Here is an 18,150-nt window from a genome sequence, read left to right on the forward strand (position 1 = left end):
AGAAATGCTATTTTGTGCTTCCTGATATGCCCGCCTCTATGCCTGTTTCTACTATAACACCTCCGCCCCAGATTGGGAGCAAATTGGAGGAAGATTTTTCTGTTTTGGATATTGCAGGAGCTGGTTTGGGGAAGGAAGAGTCGCATGTTGCTCCTGCTGTGAAGGAGCCAATCGTTCAAAGAGGCGGCTTATGATGTCTTAGCTATGGCACAGATGAGGAGCCTGATGAGGAGCCAGTCAAAGTGACGGAGTTCGACTTGGATTTTGATGAGCCAGAAGAGGTCATTGCTTGGAAAGATGTTGAAGCTGTTGAACCGTTGAGTTCTGCGGATGATGGAATTGCTAAGGGCCCCGCTGAAGATATGAGCACTGTTGAGGCTACCTCTAGTCGCCAGAAGCCAAGCAAGTGGGCTATTCCGTGGCCTTTATTGATCAACTATTAGTTGATTAAGACTTTTTTTCAAAAACATTCATTTTATTGCTTTTTAAGATTATTTACCGTTTTACGTGTGCGCGAGACTTCGCATTTTAATAAGTTTGCTTAGGATTTTAAATACTTTAGACTGTTACTTTGTGTTTTTCGCAATTTTGGGCGCGTTATTATGTGTATCTGCAGGTTTATAGACCATGTTGGCTCAATTTATTGAGCTAATTTGAAGAAAATCACAACTTACAGCAGGTTTTCCAGTCGATCGACTGCCTCCTATGGTCGATCGACTGAGCTGCGAATTCTAGGAGCTTCTGTTCCTGTTCACTCTGGTCGATTGACTGCTTGCTGTGGTCGATCGACCACTTTCGCTGCTGTACCTGTTCACGACCTTTCCCCTGCTGTGTTTGGTCGTTTTGCGGAATTGAGGGAGTCTTCTCTCCACTTTTTCTCCGACTCAATTCTATTTTCTTATTTTACACATAATTTTGTGTTTCGTAAATTGTTTTCTCGGAATTACGCGCGGTACTTTTCTGTCTTTTCAGGTACTTCATGGTAGCACTGCTGGCAACTGAAACCTCCTAGCACACGCTGGTTTGGCGAGGTTTCCTTTTGCTGCGCTTAAAGTCTTGTGAGTTTCCGAGTCCTTTTCATGTCTTATTTAGTTTTTTATCGCAAAATTCCCGTTTCCCTTTTATTTCATTATATGATTTTGCACAATGGGGACATTGTGTGATTTGGTTTGGGGAGGGTTTTGCATGGCATTCATATATTTTATTGCATTTCTGTTTCACGTTTGTTGCATTTCAGTCTTGCATTGTTTATTTCATTTCCTATTTATATAGAAAATTTCAAAAAATTTTTAAAAATTCAAACAAAATGCACGTTTATTTAAGCATATAGGTCGAGTCGGAAGGGTAGTATTTCGATGATAACATCGCATTTCCAGCTGCTTTATGCCTAAGCCATGCTTAATTGACATATATATTATTAGTAGAATCATTTACATAATCTACGAGTTTTCGTTAATTATTTGCTGAACTTGAAGACTTAGCTTAGATTTTTGGCAAACTACATCATTTTCTGAGATTTAGAGCCTATAACTGGTGACATCTATGACCAGTTCATCTAGGATGTGAGTAGTACTCCTTATGAGACATGTTACATCAATATGCATAAATATGAACGTAATCCGCTTAATACCTGTATGCATTTGGTTTCGTGGTTAATTGACACATGTAGAAGAGGTCAACCCTTTATTCATTTTGCCCATAAGCTCCACACTGCCAAAAATAGCCTTTTTGTCCCGTTAATTACATCCTACATTAAGCCTGCCCTTGTCAAGCTAGTAGTTTATGTTCTTGGGATTGTTACTTTGTTTTTGGTAGCTAATGCTCATTTTGAGATGATGTTGGGAAGATGAAAAAGGAAGGAAAGAAGAAGAAAAAAATGATTCGAAAAGAAAGAAAAAAAAGAGAAAATGCGTACTGTACTGTAGAGGGCGGTCGATCGACTGGCTATCTTGGTCGATCGACCGAAGCCCGAGAAAAGAAAAACCAAAATCACATGGTTGGAGTTTTGATTAGTTGGTGATTTTATTCCCATGCTTTATTATCATCATTTGGGGAATTAGAATTATATCGGAGATTGTGAGATTTGTGCTTGCTATTAGCACCGTTTCGATTGAAATTTTGAGCAAGAAGTTGGAATGGTTTATTAATTTGGTTCCCTTAGTTACTAGCTTGGCTTTTAACTCTGTTTTTATCCAAATTCGTCTTAGCCCTTCTTGCCCATACCTCACATATCCATATTTAACTCGGCATGTGTCATGGTCATCTGTGTAATACCCCGTATTTTATATAATCGAGTAAATGGATATTATTATATATTACTCCGTAGTTACTATACATTTTATATTGGTTGCATCGTAATGTCGTGAATGTTATTAAGTCGGGTTTACATCGTTATGTTGAGTCGGGCTACATCACATTTTGTCCTTTGGGTCAAGAATCGTATCACCCCTTTACCCATCTACATTACTGATTACCATACCCGTTTAACCCATTTGCCTTACCCGGAACATGTAACCACCATTTACCCTAAACCTAATTTAAGAGCCGCTCTCCCTCTCCCCTCTTTTCGACGCACACCAACACACCCACACGATCAAAGGAAGAACAATTGTTGAGCCTTTCAATTGATTGAAGATTTCTCATCGATTTCAACGTAATGCGATTTCCCTGTTTGTGAGTCGATTTCATTCCATTGTTTATACTATTTTAAAATCGTCTTCTTCGAAAAGTTTGAACAGAGAGTCCTATTTTTTTGATGTCTAGTTTATGCATATAAAATCTCGTAGCCAAATTCTTTATGGTTTGTCCTAGGTGATTTATTTATGAACATGTCGCTGAAAAGTCCGCGAATCTGATTTGGTTGTGGAAAATGATTTGAAACCTTAATTTTTATGTCGATTCAGTTATGGGGCTTCTTCATACATCATATTTGTATAGGCTAGGTGGTAATAGGATTTGGAATTTCTGAAAAATGATGTTTTAAACTCATTTTATGAATCAATACTTTTTATGCGACGGTTTCTGTCAGTTTTTGGAAATCAGTCTGAAAACCCTTGATAAGTTTGGAATGTGAGAAAAACACGTTAGATATAATTTGTAGCTAAGACTCATGGGGTTCCAATCCTTTTGGCCTTGAATCAATTTGATTTTTCTGGAATTAGTTATGTATTTTATTCCGAGTCTATCATGTGCTGGAAAATCAGGAAAAGTCGTGTTTGTTCTTTAAGTTGATATTCCTATTAAGTTATGATGAGTCTAGGTTGTGTGCAAGATTATTTGATTGAGTAGGTGGTAATTATACATAGTTATGTTATGTAGGTGATGGATATGTGAAGGATCATAATTGATTGCTTGTGTGAGCTCGGATTGCGAAAAGGTAGGGAAATACACTTGACTTATTATCGTTGTTGTTAAATTGTGTTGACTTGTTGTGTTTCATATGACCAAGATGTGAACGTGACTTGATTCGTGGTTGTTGATTTATGTTATGATTCATATACTGGAATGTGATTGACTGAATTGATCGGATTGAGTATGTTATCACAACATTTGGTAACCGGCATGATTTTATGATTGATCAGTTCGATGATATACATATTGTGTTACATTAATCTCTTTTGAGCATTCATATGCATTGGAGATGGAGGATGTTGTGGTGATGTGTTGTGGTGATGATGATGTTGTGATAAGGCCCAGGCGGGTTCTGCAGGACTTGCCCTGGTGTCCTCAGCTGCGAGCTGGCAGATCAGCTACGGTCGATATATAGTCTACCGGGGATCAGTATGGCTGGGTTGTACGGGTTATGAGTCGCGATGAGATGGTTGTGGTGATGGAGGAGCATGCATATCATACATACTTGTTGCATTGTATTACCCTACTCAACCTCGTGGTTGACCCTGTGTATTCGTGAACACCTGCGGTGAACCTTTTAATGGGGAGCAGATTGACAGGTACCTCAGAGACTGATAGGAGCTGGATGAGAAGAGAGCTTGGTTTGCCTGCCTTAGTGTCTAGTCCACCTCGTTTAATCATGTTTAGTTATCCACCGTGTTTTACAAGTTTTATTTCCGCTAAAAGTTTGTAAATCGTTTTGCTACAGTTTTAGTTTGTACGGTTTTGTAAACAGTTTTCACTTAAAGTATAATCAAAGTACTTCGGATTGTTATGTCTTTATATTCACTACCTCGGGAAACCGAGATGGTAACAGTCCGGTTTATTAGGGAATGTCTTGCTAAAGGCTCCTTTGTATATCGGGGTGTTACAATCTGTTTGGTTGGAATGCATATGTATGGTTGTAGAGATTATTCTCATATTAGATTGCAGGCATGTTCTTATAGTTCGTAGTTAGGTGAGTGTCACTACAAAATGAATTCTTTCTATCTTATACATATATTCACCTGTGCTTATGTGTGTTATGAGCGACCCGTGAGTGTCCATAATGATAAGTCTCTATAGTTGACGGTTCAGCATTTTTAACGCCGACATAACTCGTTTGCATGATTCATATTACTAATTGATTGTTGATTTTTAGCATTAGACTGGTTTAGGCTTTATAGTTGCATTTCGCTCTGAGATTGAACTCGTTCCATTAGGTCTTTTGATCGAGTCTAGTTCTTGCTTGGGGACAAGCAAGGGTTTGGTTTGGGAAAGTTTGATGCGTGTCTAAAATATGATGTTTTACACCCTCTTTTACACGCATTTCAGAGCTCAAATGCGTAGTTTATTCTACTATATTCCCTTTTCCGTCTACTTTCGTGTTTTTGTGTAATATTGCAGAAATGTGAAGAATTCAGCGGAAATCGAGCTGAATCCGTCACCGAGTACCTTGCATTGCATTTGACATGAAGTAGTGACTCGAGAGATGAACTTGGTGCGCATATCGAGGCCCGAAAGATGAATTCACGAGACTTTTGGAGCCAAGTACCAGCTACTTCGGTCGATCGACTGCCTCTTATGGTCGATCGACCAGAGCACGACTTACAGAAGCTGCTGTTCAGTGCAGACCAGTCGATCGACTGCCTTGTATGGTCGATCGACCATCACACGAGCTGATGCGCAAATTAAAGAAATAGAACGAGAATTCCGAAGCCCATTGTATATTAGGTTTAGGAATAAGTGTTACGTTATATTCCTATATAACGTAACCTGACTTTATGAAGTTAGGAGGAAGTCTTTTATCGTCAGTAATTAGGGTTCTCAAGATTGTTTCGTATTCAATACAATTTAATTTTGCATTCGGTTTTTGGATCTTTTGGTTCTGCGATTCTTCTCTCCTACTTCCATTCAGTATTCTTCTGTTCTTTAGTTCAGTTTTGTTACTTTGTTCGTTCATAGTTTAGAATTGCTAAAATAGTTTCCCGGAAGCCAAATTATCATTTTATGTTAATCGTTTGTTAAATTAATCTAAGTATGAATTCGTTAGCTTTATTTGATAATCTTATTGCTGTTTTTATCATGAGTATGAGTAGCTAAATTCATCGTGTTAAGATGTAGGGGAACTTGTAGTGTAGGCGGCATTAGAATAGGAAGACCTAGATCGCGCCTTGGTCGATCGTCCGGCATGCCTAGTCGATCGACTGGCCACGTGAGATATGCTTCATTTTAATTAATTTAATTTCTATATTTGACGTATCGAGTGCACGCGACTAGTTGAATGCCTAGAAATTGACCGACCCAATAAAGATCGAAAGATAGGGGAGGGAAATAGACCACCTAATTAAGACGACTAAATTAATGAGATCGAGAGATGAGTTAATTTAGACTTGTTAGTCACTTTTCAGGACGAAAGTTAGCATTAGTGATATTAGGGACCCGTAGCGAGATTGAAAGATGCTACTTGTAAGAATGGACCGAGAGGACTTCTTATTTTCCCGTCTCACGTGATTGTTTTAGACCTACCTAATGTACTGCCGCCAAAACTACAGTGAACCGACCATCTTAGCACTCTCTGTGGTTCGACCCTGACTGCCACTAGCTATAGTAGTAGTTTGGAACTATAAATTTATCTTTGTTGCACACAACGACAGACATCAGTAATTTATTTACAGTTTGTTTATCGCTCTTGTATGATTTATTTTCTTGTCTTTCACATGTAATTTAACCAAAACATCAACTCCGACCTTAATTGTTTTCTAAAATTATGTGTTCACCGACATAGTTTAATCTCACATGTTAGGATTAATCTGTAGATGTTGCATTGCATACATATAATCGATGCCATATCAACTATGAAGAATTTGCCTAATCATTAGTAGAAGCCGCTATCGAGGCGGGCGGGATTAGGTGTTCAGTAAAAGGTCTTCCTAATACATACACTCACCCCTTACTCAAGATCTCTGTGAACATCCGTTTTCATTGGCCTCCACGAGAGTCATTCTATAAATAGAATGCTAAGGGTAACGAGTTCTTAGTGTTCATGTCACTACTTTGTGTCTTAACATGGCACAAGGTGTTCGAATGGTTCCAATTTCCCATAAAACTTGGTGGCGACTCCACAAATGCAAGCTTATTTCAAGAGCCTCCGCGCGCGCCGCGGTGTGGCCCATGTCCACAGTTTGGCGACTCCGCTGGGGATGATACACTTACTTGTTACCCAGGGTGAAACTTGAACGAGGTTAGGGAATAGTTTATACGAGACAATTGTCGGTTTTAATTACTCGACCTTCTTAGGTCTTTTTATTCGGCCTTCCTAGGCCCAACCTATTCGACCAATCGTCCCGTCTGGACGGTCCAAATTCCTATATGGGCCTAAAGATGGATATCGATTGACGTCAACCATACCGTGATGCTTACTCATGTTTGTATCAAGAGATTTCACTACACGAGGAAATGGACTAGGAACCGATCTTTCTCTTGTTTGGCACGGACCACTCCACAGACCATGGTTTGATTGCTTGGTATGGCAGCCCACCTTTTAAGCCAAAACCCTTTAAATGCACTCAGCATACCGTTATAATGCCTGTATGTATTTATATACGTGTTCACCATTTGTAAATAAAATTATGAAATTTTTTTGTAAAATAAAACCCTTTCAAAATGTAAACATTTTCGAGATGGCCTAAAATAGTGCAAAATAAGCCGAAACTCTGTCCAAATGTCAAGTCAAAATTCGGGCCTGAAACCCATTTCAAACTTCACTTCGAGACAGCACTCCTACAACTACACTACAGTTGTCCAGGATCTACATTTCAAAAGTTGTCATTTTCAAATCCTACTTGACACAGTGGCACACGTCCACTTCACGAGTCATGTCCTTTTTTGAGTAAATGTGCAAAAATGGTCCATCGTGTTTTGATTCATCGTCGATTTCTTATCCCAATTCCAAAATGGTGGGAACTATTCACGGACGCGTTAATAGTCGATCCGAACAACCCGTAAATGGTAATGATCAAATCCTAGCCGCGCTCATTTGTCTCCAAACAAGTCAAGACCAAGCTTATGCTCGCCTTAATGCTATTGAAAGTCGGATTGTCGGTGTAGAAATTAGACTTCCTCTTGCAGAGAATGACATTCCTGACATGGCCGTACATGACAACCTTCCACCCTTTGTTGGACAACTGGAATTCAATCTTCCTCCAGGTCCTACTGAAGCTGAAAATCGACTCCAATACTTGGAGGAGCAATTAATGTAACTCAAGGGAGATGACATCAACATGGAAAATAATCGCAAGTATGATGCAGTAAATGCTCAGTTACCAACTAACTTCAACATGACTGACATTCCAAAGTTCAAGGGACATGAAAACCCTTTGAACTGTTGAAGTATCTGTCCTCGACAATAATGCGAACATGATTAAATCTCATATTAAGAATACACAAGGGATTGTAACATTTTATTGTCAACTGATCCACATTAATCGGTAATGATTGGCTTACTAGAGTTTGACATTATTGTCGTGTGGCGGTGGTGATCAGTTGATCCCTTAAGGTCATACCTTTATGGAAACATTCTTAATTGATTAATTAATTAATTGTATGACGATACAAGTTAGTTAATTCCTTAAAATTGTACAAATGATTTTGTGAGAAATTATACGTATCTTATTGTAATTCGATTAAATAAGATTCTCACTAAGTAATTAAAATTGTTGTATTACTTAGGTTATTTATTGTTTATGAAACAATGGAAATGAGAATTGAATTGTTTATTATAAATACAAGTAGTTGTGGTTTATAATTATATGACCCATTTTAAGTAATAGTAATTGTGAATTACTAGTTATTTTTTGTATGTGATTTATTTTGTTTATATAATGATTTTTAATTTGTTAAAAATGCATTATTTAAATGACATCACTAGTAACATGTCCAATTTGTCACACAATACAAAATAACAAATTGACAAAGTTAAAATGGATCCACATTACACATGTGTGCCGTATAAGTACAAAGGGAGAGGATTATTTGTGCTTTAATTAGTTTATTTAGTGGGTAACATGATGATTACCTACTAATCATAGGGTTGCATACCTATTGATCTTGTGAAGAGCAACAACAAAAGCTATTGGGCACTCTTCCCCCTCCAAGCTACCCGGCCACCCTAGAGGAAAAGAGAGTTTTTCTCTTCAAAAGATTAACAATTCATTCTCCAATTGATTCATTCACTTGAATTACAACTTATCTCACTAGTTTTGTGGTTGAACAGTATTCATAAAATCTCACATAAATCTCTAATAATATTCTATCAATACTCGAAGTAGTATACATATAATATTAGTAATTTTAAGGGAACAAATATTAATTTCTAGTATCTAAATTAATATTTGTATTAAGAAGGATTTCCTTGGTACAAATCCTTTGGGAGAGATTCTACTCTTGAATCTTGTTCATCCATTAGGAAAGCTCAAGAACTAAGTAAGGTAGGAGACCTTACTTGTGCGCATGTAGCCGAAACTACAAATGTAGGGAATTTTTCTTTACTCTTGTATTTTATGACTAAATTAATTTTTCTTTACTTGTGCGCATGGATCTTAAATTAATTTTATGACTAAATTAATTATTCACACATTCAATATGTAAACAAATGAGATTTTTGAATCCCAACATGAGCCACATTCGTGCCTTAAAAGATTACATATTTATCAAAGGCATTAAACCAGAGATGTTCTTAAAGATCTTTCTTTCATCTCTCGATATTATCCCTAAACAGTGGTTCTACTCCTTGGAACACAAGAGAATTGCTACTTGGGATGATTCTTGATGTGAACATTATTTGCACACATTTAGTCCCCTAATTGAGCCTATTTTGCATACTATTATAACATTCTATGGCCATTTTATCCGTCAAAATCTTCCTATTTGCTTTTCTATCGCATTTAATATGTTTTGTAGAAAAGAAGATAATAAGGCGGAAATTCCCGTCTTTTGTGCATATTTGGAAGCTTATTGATGATATTAGATGGACTAGTATGAAGAGGAGGCAAGAATGATGACCAATGATGTAGGAATAAAGAGTATATAGAAGGATCAAAGTGTTAAAAGTAAGAATGACGAGAGGGAAGGCATTACAAGAAGAAATTGCTCGGAGCTCAAACCAAGAGTTGGTCCTTTGGCTCTGAAAATATGCTATATGGAACGGCGTCGAAAAAACAAGCGATCTACTCTTTTGAATCGCTCCAATAGGAGTCCGGATGAGAAAATGACGTCCGTTTTACAATCTGAGGTCAAACAAAGAAGCTGTTCGGGAATCCGCGCGTCCCGAGACAAATCCGCCCGTCTTCCCCAAGACGCCCGTCTTCCCTACAAGACGCCCGTCTTTGGCTGGGAAAAACAAGAAATTTCGCTGGAAGACAATCCGCCCGGATTCTCTACAATCCGCCCGGATTGCATCTTCTGAATCCGCCCGTCCCGACTCCAATACGCACAGATTCCTCTACAGCGCAATTTCGTCTTCTCCAAGCTACAAAGAAAGAAGTCCTTCCTTCGAAAAATACCGGCTCCTCCCTGCTCAAACTCAAAAGTGTAATTACTATTTTAGCCTTAGTTAACCCTAAATGCATCCACCTAATTTCCACTATATATACCCCATTTGTAATAATCAAATCATCAAGTTTTATTAGATTAGAATCAAGTCTCCTTAGATTAAATCAAGCTTTCTTAGATTAGATTAGGAGTAGATTAGAATAGATTACTCTTTAATCTTTCCACAAATTACACATTAATCTTTCCATAATTATTGTTCAAGTTTATTATTCAAGTTTATTATTGGGTAATTGAAGATTATTGGGTTATTATTGGGAGATTGACAACCTTCCATCAATCATCAAGTTTCTTCTATTATTCTTTGCTTTATTATTGGAATCATTAGTAGGTATAATCTCTTAATCCCTTTTTAATTATTGTTAATTATCTTCATTTGTTCATCATGTTTTACCTTGTTAATATGATTGACAACCTTGCTAGCATGTTCAACATGATAATGAGTGAGTAGTTTCTTTGGCTAGGATTAATGGGTAATTAGGGGAAACAAACATGGGATTGATTCATGCTTAATCTAATATGTTTTCACATAATTAAATTGCTTGCTTGTTGTGATGTCAACTTTATGCACATGTTATGTTTGATGAAATGCTAAGCCTATGAATCCTTGCATTTACAACCATCTCTTATCTACTCAACTTGACTTGTAAGATATAAACCAACTCGAGTCTTGTTAGACCATGCATAGAAGTTGAATAGGAGGAAAGTAAGTCGACTTGTAGGTGTTGTACAATCTAATCGATTCGGCTCCGGGACCCAACTCTTCTTATGAACCGTAAGACATAAACCAACTCGGTTTCTCCACAACAATAATTGCTTGCATATAATTGAGAACATGTTTGTGTGATCAATACCATGAATTCCCTATGACCCCATGATGTCCTAGTACCCTTTATTATTTGTTTTCAATCTTATTTGCTTTATTGCTTGCATTAGTTTAGACACAACTACAAACCCCATCAATTGTGACACTAGCATAAATTGAGATAGATAGACTTAGAACCCAAAGCACACCGTCCCATGGATCGACCTCGACTTACCGCTAACTAGTTGTTTGTTGAGTATTATAAATGTGTTTGATGGATGTGTGACGACCAACTCTTGTCCTATCAATGCTGCAATTGAGTTCACCAAACAGTACGCAGATAATGTTGAAATTCAAGTCAATATGCGCACTCTAGAGGTTCCTACCCAAAATGGGAAAGAAGGCTTCACCGACTTCTTAAGTAGGTGGAGAAAGACTAGCACACAATTGGTTGAACGCCCAGATGAAGCCACTCTTGTGGAAAGGTTCGTGGATAATTTGAGACCCGTTTATGCGAACCATTTGAGGTACCAAAACATAAAGACTTTCAAAGACTTGACTGTGCTGGGAACGAGAATTGAAGACGACATCCGTAAAGGACTCTTGTCCAAAACGGTAGGTCGCGGATATCAGGGTTCAACGATTCGTTCTTCTGGCTCCACTAGTAAGACCGATGAGGTTAACCTTATCGAATCATCTAAGAAGAATAACCCGCAAAGGATGTTCACAAACAATGGTGATTCATATTCCAACACTCTGAAAAGGTTGATAGAACAAGGTAAGCTCCAACCCATAGGACCTACACCTGACTTAGAGAAGAAGTCTAAATTCTGGGATGAGAACGCATACTGTGAATATCAATGAGGCAAAGGACATGATATAGAGAAATGTTTCAAATTGAAACATGTCATTCAGGATATGATTGAAGATGGTCGTTTACCCATACCTCCCGGAAGCAAGCCTAACAGTACTCAGAATCTTCTTGGAATTCAGATGATTACAGATGAAGAATCCACCTTGTATTGTTCACACCTCATCTATTTAGTCAAAGACGAGATTCATGCACTAGAAAATGATGCAAGTTATTCCACCATCTCTCCTACCATTGCTGATTTTATCGCATGGGCAAAGAGTGCGGGTAGGCATGTTTCAGAACTAGAGGCTGCAGTGGCATCCCTACGCAATCCAAGCACTATGCCTCAGGAAAACATGCCACTGACCCCAACTCTATCTCAAGAATCTACGATGCAAGAGGTAATCGCAGTAGTCGACCATCTAGTCGAGCAAATAACCAGTCTAGAAACCGAAATCATCAGGTTGAGAGATCTCAGTACCGTCAACGGAGTATGGGCAGACGACAATGAAGACAAATACCTCACGGAACACTATCGAGTCAAGGTCAGTGAGGATATAGTCAAGGCTAGAGAAGGTCAAGATATAGACCACCTTACTCGCTCCGGACGTCCATATCAAAATGTCTCTCAATACACGCCTACTATTAATGGTCCAGCTACTAATACCAATTTCATCACACTAAATGATGGCGAAGATACATTTCCTGACCATTTACTAAAACAACTACAAAAGACAAAGGTTGATCTTTCAGTCTGGCAACTAGTTGCGAGTTCATTTCCCCATCGTCAAGCTTTACTGCAAGCATTGGCTAAACTAAATGTAGCTCACGATTCTACACCTGATGACGTGACGTGACTCATATTTGAGCATATTTAGTCCCTGAATTAGCCTCGTTCCTATGCTTTTTAGTGCATTGATGCGTGTCGTTTATATGATGTATTCCACCTCATTTTACACGCATTTCAGAGCTCATTTATGTAGTTTATGCTACTATTACCCCTATTTCCGTCTACTTTCGTTTTTTTGTACATTATTGCAGAAATGTGAAGAATTCAGCGTAAATTAAGCTAAATCCGTCCCCGAGTATCCTGCATTGCATTTGACGTGAAGTATTCACTTAAGGAACGAGCTTGGTGCGTATATCAAGGCCCAAAAGACAAATCCACGAGATTATAGAAGTCAAGTATCAGTTAAAGCAGTCGATCGACCACTGCCTTTGGTCGATCGGCCAACCCACGGGTTCCAGTAGCTACTGTACACTGCAGAGCAGTCGATCGACCGCCATGCTTGGTCGATCGACCAAGCCGCTACTTCAGACGAGAATTAAAAGGTTGAGAAACTTGAAGCCCATTGTATTTAGGTTTTGGAAATAAAAGCTACGTTGTATTCTATATAACGTAAGCTAGGTTTTGAGAATATTCATCCAGTTACATTAAGTTTTCACATTCAGTTTTAGTCAGTTTTCAACATTCAGTAATTAGGTTTCTTAATATTATTTCGTTAAAATACTTTTGCATTCGGTTTCTGGATCTCTCTCTCCAATTCCAATCGGTATTCTTCTGCTAATATTTCAGTTTGCTTTATTATCGTTTATAGGATAGAATTGCTAGTTAGTTTCCCGAAACCGATTTATCGTTTATGTTAATTGTTTGTTCTATTACTTCAAGCATGAATTCTTTTGTTTATTTCATTAATTTCATTGTTGTTATCAATCCCAGTATGAGTAGCTAAATTGCTTGTGCTAGGATGTAGGGGAATTATAGTGTAGGCGGCGTAGAATTAATATGGACTGAAATCGCGTGTCAGTCGATCGACCACCATACCTGGTCGATCGACTGGCCACGTGAGGTTTTACCTTCGTTTTAATTGTTTTAATTCTTTATTCGACGAATCGAGTGCACACGACTAGTTGAATGTTTAGGATTTGACTGACCCGTTAGATCGAGAGATAGGGACAGTTGTTAGATCACCAATTAAAATGACTAAACTATGCTGAGATCGAAAGATAGGTAAAGTTTAGATTATCAGTCACTTTTCAGAACGAGAGTCAGTATTAGTGATATTAGGGACTTATAGCGAGATCGAAAGATGCTATTTGTTAAGAGTGGACCGAGAGGACCTCTTGCTTTCCCGCCTCATGTGTTTGATTTAGACCTACTTAGTATGCTGCCGCCGAAACTATAGTGAACAGACCATCCTAATACCTTTCTTTATATTTGTTTTAATATATTTCTTTAGTTCAATTTTCATTGCTATTAGCTAAAGACCAAATCAACATCAAACTCCCACATTTGTTACCTTAGGACTAATTCAGAACAATTATTAATTACATTCGCCTCCCTGTGGTTCGACCCGACAGCCACTATCATTAGTAGTAGTTGGAATTATAAATCTTATTTTTGGTACTCACAACGACGGGTATCAAATTTTGGCGCCGTTGTCGGGGAGGCAATTGTTCTAATTTTTAGTTGTTTTATATTTTAGTATTTCTTTAGTTTAAGGGACATCTGTTCCTTAAACTCTTCTTATACTCTTCTTGTAGTTTCTTCTTATGCGCAGGTCACAGGGTGGTGAACTACTACCATTCAATCCTGAGCTTGAGAGAACCTTGCGAGCAAAGAGGAGATTGTTTCAAGACCAACAATCAGAGGAAGAGTTTGGTTCTCACTCTAGCTTTTACGAGAACGAGCTGTTCGAGGAGGATCCACCCTCATCTTCAGTTTCTACTTCATCAGCTGAGACCGTCACATCTCCAGATCTTCCAGTCATGGCTAAAGAAGCAAGTATAGCCAGTCACTCAGAGCCGGCAGCTGAGAATCTCTACAAGGGATTCGCATTACCACGAGAGGCAAGAAAATTCGAGCCAAAGCCTTCCTATATCAATTTGGTTGAGAGAAACCAATTCGGGGGAGCTGCAACTGAAGATGCAGCCAAACACATGGAAATATTCATTGATTATTGCTATTCCATGACCCCATCAGCCGGTGTGACTCCTGACCAAGTGAAGGAGACCATGTTTATATTCTCCCTTCGTGATGCTGGGAGGGAATGGTATAGAGACCTGGATCGAGCTGCTCACGGGATCACCGACTGGAATTCTTTAGCCCTGGCGTTCTATAAGAAGTATTTCTCTGCCTCGAAGACCAATGTCATTAGAGCTCAGATCACGAGCTTTAAACATGGGCCTGATGAGAACTTTCAAGAAGCATGGGTCCGTTTCAAGAAACTGGTGCGAACCATTCCGCACCATGGGTTCGAGAAGTGGAGTCTATGCAATTAGTTCTATAATGGGATGTACGACGATCATAGGGCTATCTTGGATGCTGCAGCTAGTGGCAGATTCCAGGAGAATATGGGAGAGACTAAGGGGTGGAAGATCATTGATGATCTGGCCACCCATAAAGCTGAGTATGGGAATTCCAGGTGGAATCAAAGCAGAGCTGCTGAATCTCCTTCTGTAGCTGCATTAGAGGCTCTCACGGCGAGGTTCGATAAATATGAGTTGCGAGGAGCTTCAAAAGGAGGAATGTATCATGTTAATGCTGTTTCAGACGGTCCTTTCGTCTGTAGAAGATGTGGAGCTGAGGGACATGTTTCAGAAAATTGTCCTAGTCCCTTTGAGTCTTGTGCTGCCTTTCAACACTATAGGCAGACCAACACTTATTATGAGTCGAATGTCCATCCTAACTTGAGGTGGAGTAGCCAGAACGTCCTAAATCCAACTCCACCTCCACAACAGCCACAGCAGCAGCCTTATGTGCCCCCTCATAAGCAGCAGCCATATCAAAAGCCTCCGTATGTTCCTCAGCAGCAGCAACAATCCCAAAATTCTGATTTTACCGAGTTGAAGAACTTATTGCTGAAGGAGTCCCAAGCTAGAGAGGCCGGGATGAAGATGCAAGAGAGCCAAATTGCTCAATTGGCTAGCAAGAATACCACTCGAGCTCCGGGACATTTACCGACTCAGACGAACCAAAAAGAGACCCTTAATGCCATTACTTTGAGGAGTGGGTCCACCCCGGAGGGGCCTGCTATGGTTGAGGATGCCCCTGAAAAAGATGAGCCGGAAAAAAGTCAAAAGAATGCAGTGAAGAAAAAAAACTAGACAAAGACGATCAGTAGGTATGTCAGTCGATCGACTGACATTCCCAGTCGATCGATTGAAGCGCGACAAACAATAGCTTCTGGTCCTGTTCAAGTCAGTCGATCGACTGACATCACCGGTCAATCGATTGAGATTGCTGCTGAAAGTGATTCTTTTCGTCCTCCAATGCCTAATAACCTGAGGGATCACTTGTTTTGGGGTACGACCGTCCCGAAAATATTGGGGCAGGACCCAAATGCTGATGGGTCAGTCTCGGTTCCGAAGTATGACCCAATGTCGATCAATGGTTCTTATTTGAGACGGTCTGAAGAGGGGTCGAGCTTCAACAAAGAGAAGGTAGTGGACTTTCAGCCTAAGTCCACGGATGCCGGCATGCGAGATTTAGAGGAGAGGGCTAAGCTGTTACTCACAGCCCCATACCCAGAAAGACTAGTGCCGACGATGGAACAGGTATCTTTCAATAAATTTAAAAATGTTGTTCGTAGCTTAAACGTACAAGTACCTTTCCTTGAATTAGTAAATCAAGTGTCTGCTTACATGAAATTTATGAAGCAATTACTTTCTAAAAAGAGGTCACTTGAAACTGTGCATACTGTCGCACTCACTGAGGAGTCATGCTATTATTTGACCCATACTACACCCCATAAGCTAGAGGACCCAGGTAGCTTTTCTGTTCCTTGCAATATAGGTACCTTCTCAATTAAGAAGGCATTATGTGACCTAGGAGCTAGTATTAGCGTCATGCCCTTGAGTCTAGCTAGGAAGTTGAAGTTAAATAGGTTTGCAGTCACCGACATGACAGTCCAGATGGCTGACCGATCTGCGGTCCAGCCAATAGGAGTCTTAGAGGACATTCCTGTCCAAATAGGGAAGTTTTTCTTCCCTGTTGATTTCGTTGTCCTAGATATGCCTGAGGATGCTCACATACCTATCATACTAGGTAGACCATTTCTGCACACTGCTGGTGCAGTTATTGATGTAGGCTCAGGAACCTTGACCTTCAAAGTGGGGAAACACTCCATTGTCTTCGCTCAGACAGCTAAGAAGAAAGACCCCATGTGGCCTGTCACTTGTAATACGGTTTCTGAAAAGAAATCATACTTTGTGCTTCCTGAATTGCCTGTCTCTATTCCTGTTTCTGTTGTAAAACCTCCGCCCCAGACTGGGAGGAAAAAGGAGGAAGATTTTGTTGTTTTAGACATTGCAAGAGCTGGTTTGGGAAAGGAAGAGCTGCAAGTTGCTCCAGCTGTGGAGGAGCAAATCGTTTCGAGAGGCGGTCTTAGATGCCTTAGCTATGGCACTGATGAGGAGCTTGAAGATGAGCCAGTCAGAGTAAGGGAGTCCGACTTGGATTCCGACGAGCTAGAGGAGGTCATTGATTGGGGAGATGATCGGTTGAGTTCTGCGGATGCTGACGCTAAGAAGGGTGCAGCTGAGAAGATGAGCACCGCTGAGGCTACCTCTAGTAGCCAGAAGCCGACGAAGTGGGCCATTCCATGGCCGTTCTTGATCAACTATTAGTTGATCAACGCGCTTTATCAAAAACTTCATTTTATTGCTTTTAAACACTTTTTATTGCTTTTGTGTGCGCGAGACTTCGCATTTAATTATTTTTGCTTAGGATTTTTAAGGACTTTAGACTTTACTTTAGGTTTTGCGCAATTTTGGGCGCGTATTATTGTGCACTTGCAGGTTTTTAGACCTCATTAGCTCAAGCTATTGAGCAAATACGAAGAAATCTGAAGTTACAGCAGTATTTTCAGTCGATCGACTGGCCCTTGTGGTCGATCGACTGGCTGCACAGTTCCAGGAGCTACTGTTCCTTTCACCTTGGTCGATCGACTGAGTGATGTGGTCGATCGACCGCCCTGCACTGCTGTACCTGTTCAAGACCTCTCCCCTGCTGTGTTTGGTCGATTTGCGGAATTAAGGGAGTTTTCTACTCCACTTTAGTTTCCGTCTTTTTCCCGATTTCTTCTATTTTCTAAATTGTGCACATAATTACCGCTTCAAAATTGTTTTCTCGGTTTTATGCGTGGTATTTTCTGTCTTTCAGGTACTTATTGGTAGCACTGCTGGCTACTGAAACCTCCTAGCTCACGCTGGTTTGGGGAGGTTTCCTTTTTCTGTGCTTAAAGTCTTGTGAATTCCCGAGTTTTACTTCTAGTCATATTTATTTATCTTCTCGCAAATTCCCGTTTCTGTTTTCTTTCATTACATGATTTTGCACAATGGGGACATTGTGCAATTTGGTTTGGGGAAGGGTTTTGCGTCGCATATCATTTGCTTGCATTCACGTTTACATTTTGTTTTGCATTGCATTCACATGTTTTATTGCATTTCTGTTTCACGGTTATTGCATTTCAGCTTGCATTATTTATTTCATTTCCTATATATATACAAAATC

General features: G+C 39.6%; 1 non-coding gene across 1 annotated transcript; it reads right to left on the minus strand.

The window, feature by feature from the left end:
• Positions 1-14,786: 14,786 nt before the first annotated feature.
• LOC141604030 (small nucleolar RNA R71) lies at positions 14,787-14,893 on the minus strand. The gene has a single exon (XR_012525856.1). It is a non-coding gene; the product is annotated as a small nucleolar RNA R71 (small nucleolar RNA).
• Positions 14,894-18,150: the final 3,257 nt, after the last annotated feature.

Source organism: Silene latifolia, chromosome 9, assembly GCF_048544455.1.
Source record: "Silene latifolia isolate original U9 population chromosome 9, ASM4854445v1, whole genome shotgun sequence".
Taxonomy (NCBI): Eukaryota; Viridiplantae; Streptophyta; class Magnoliopsida; order Caryophyllales; family Caryophyllaceae; genus Silene; species Silene latifolia.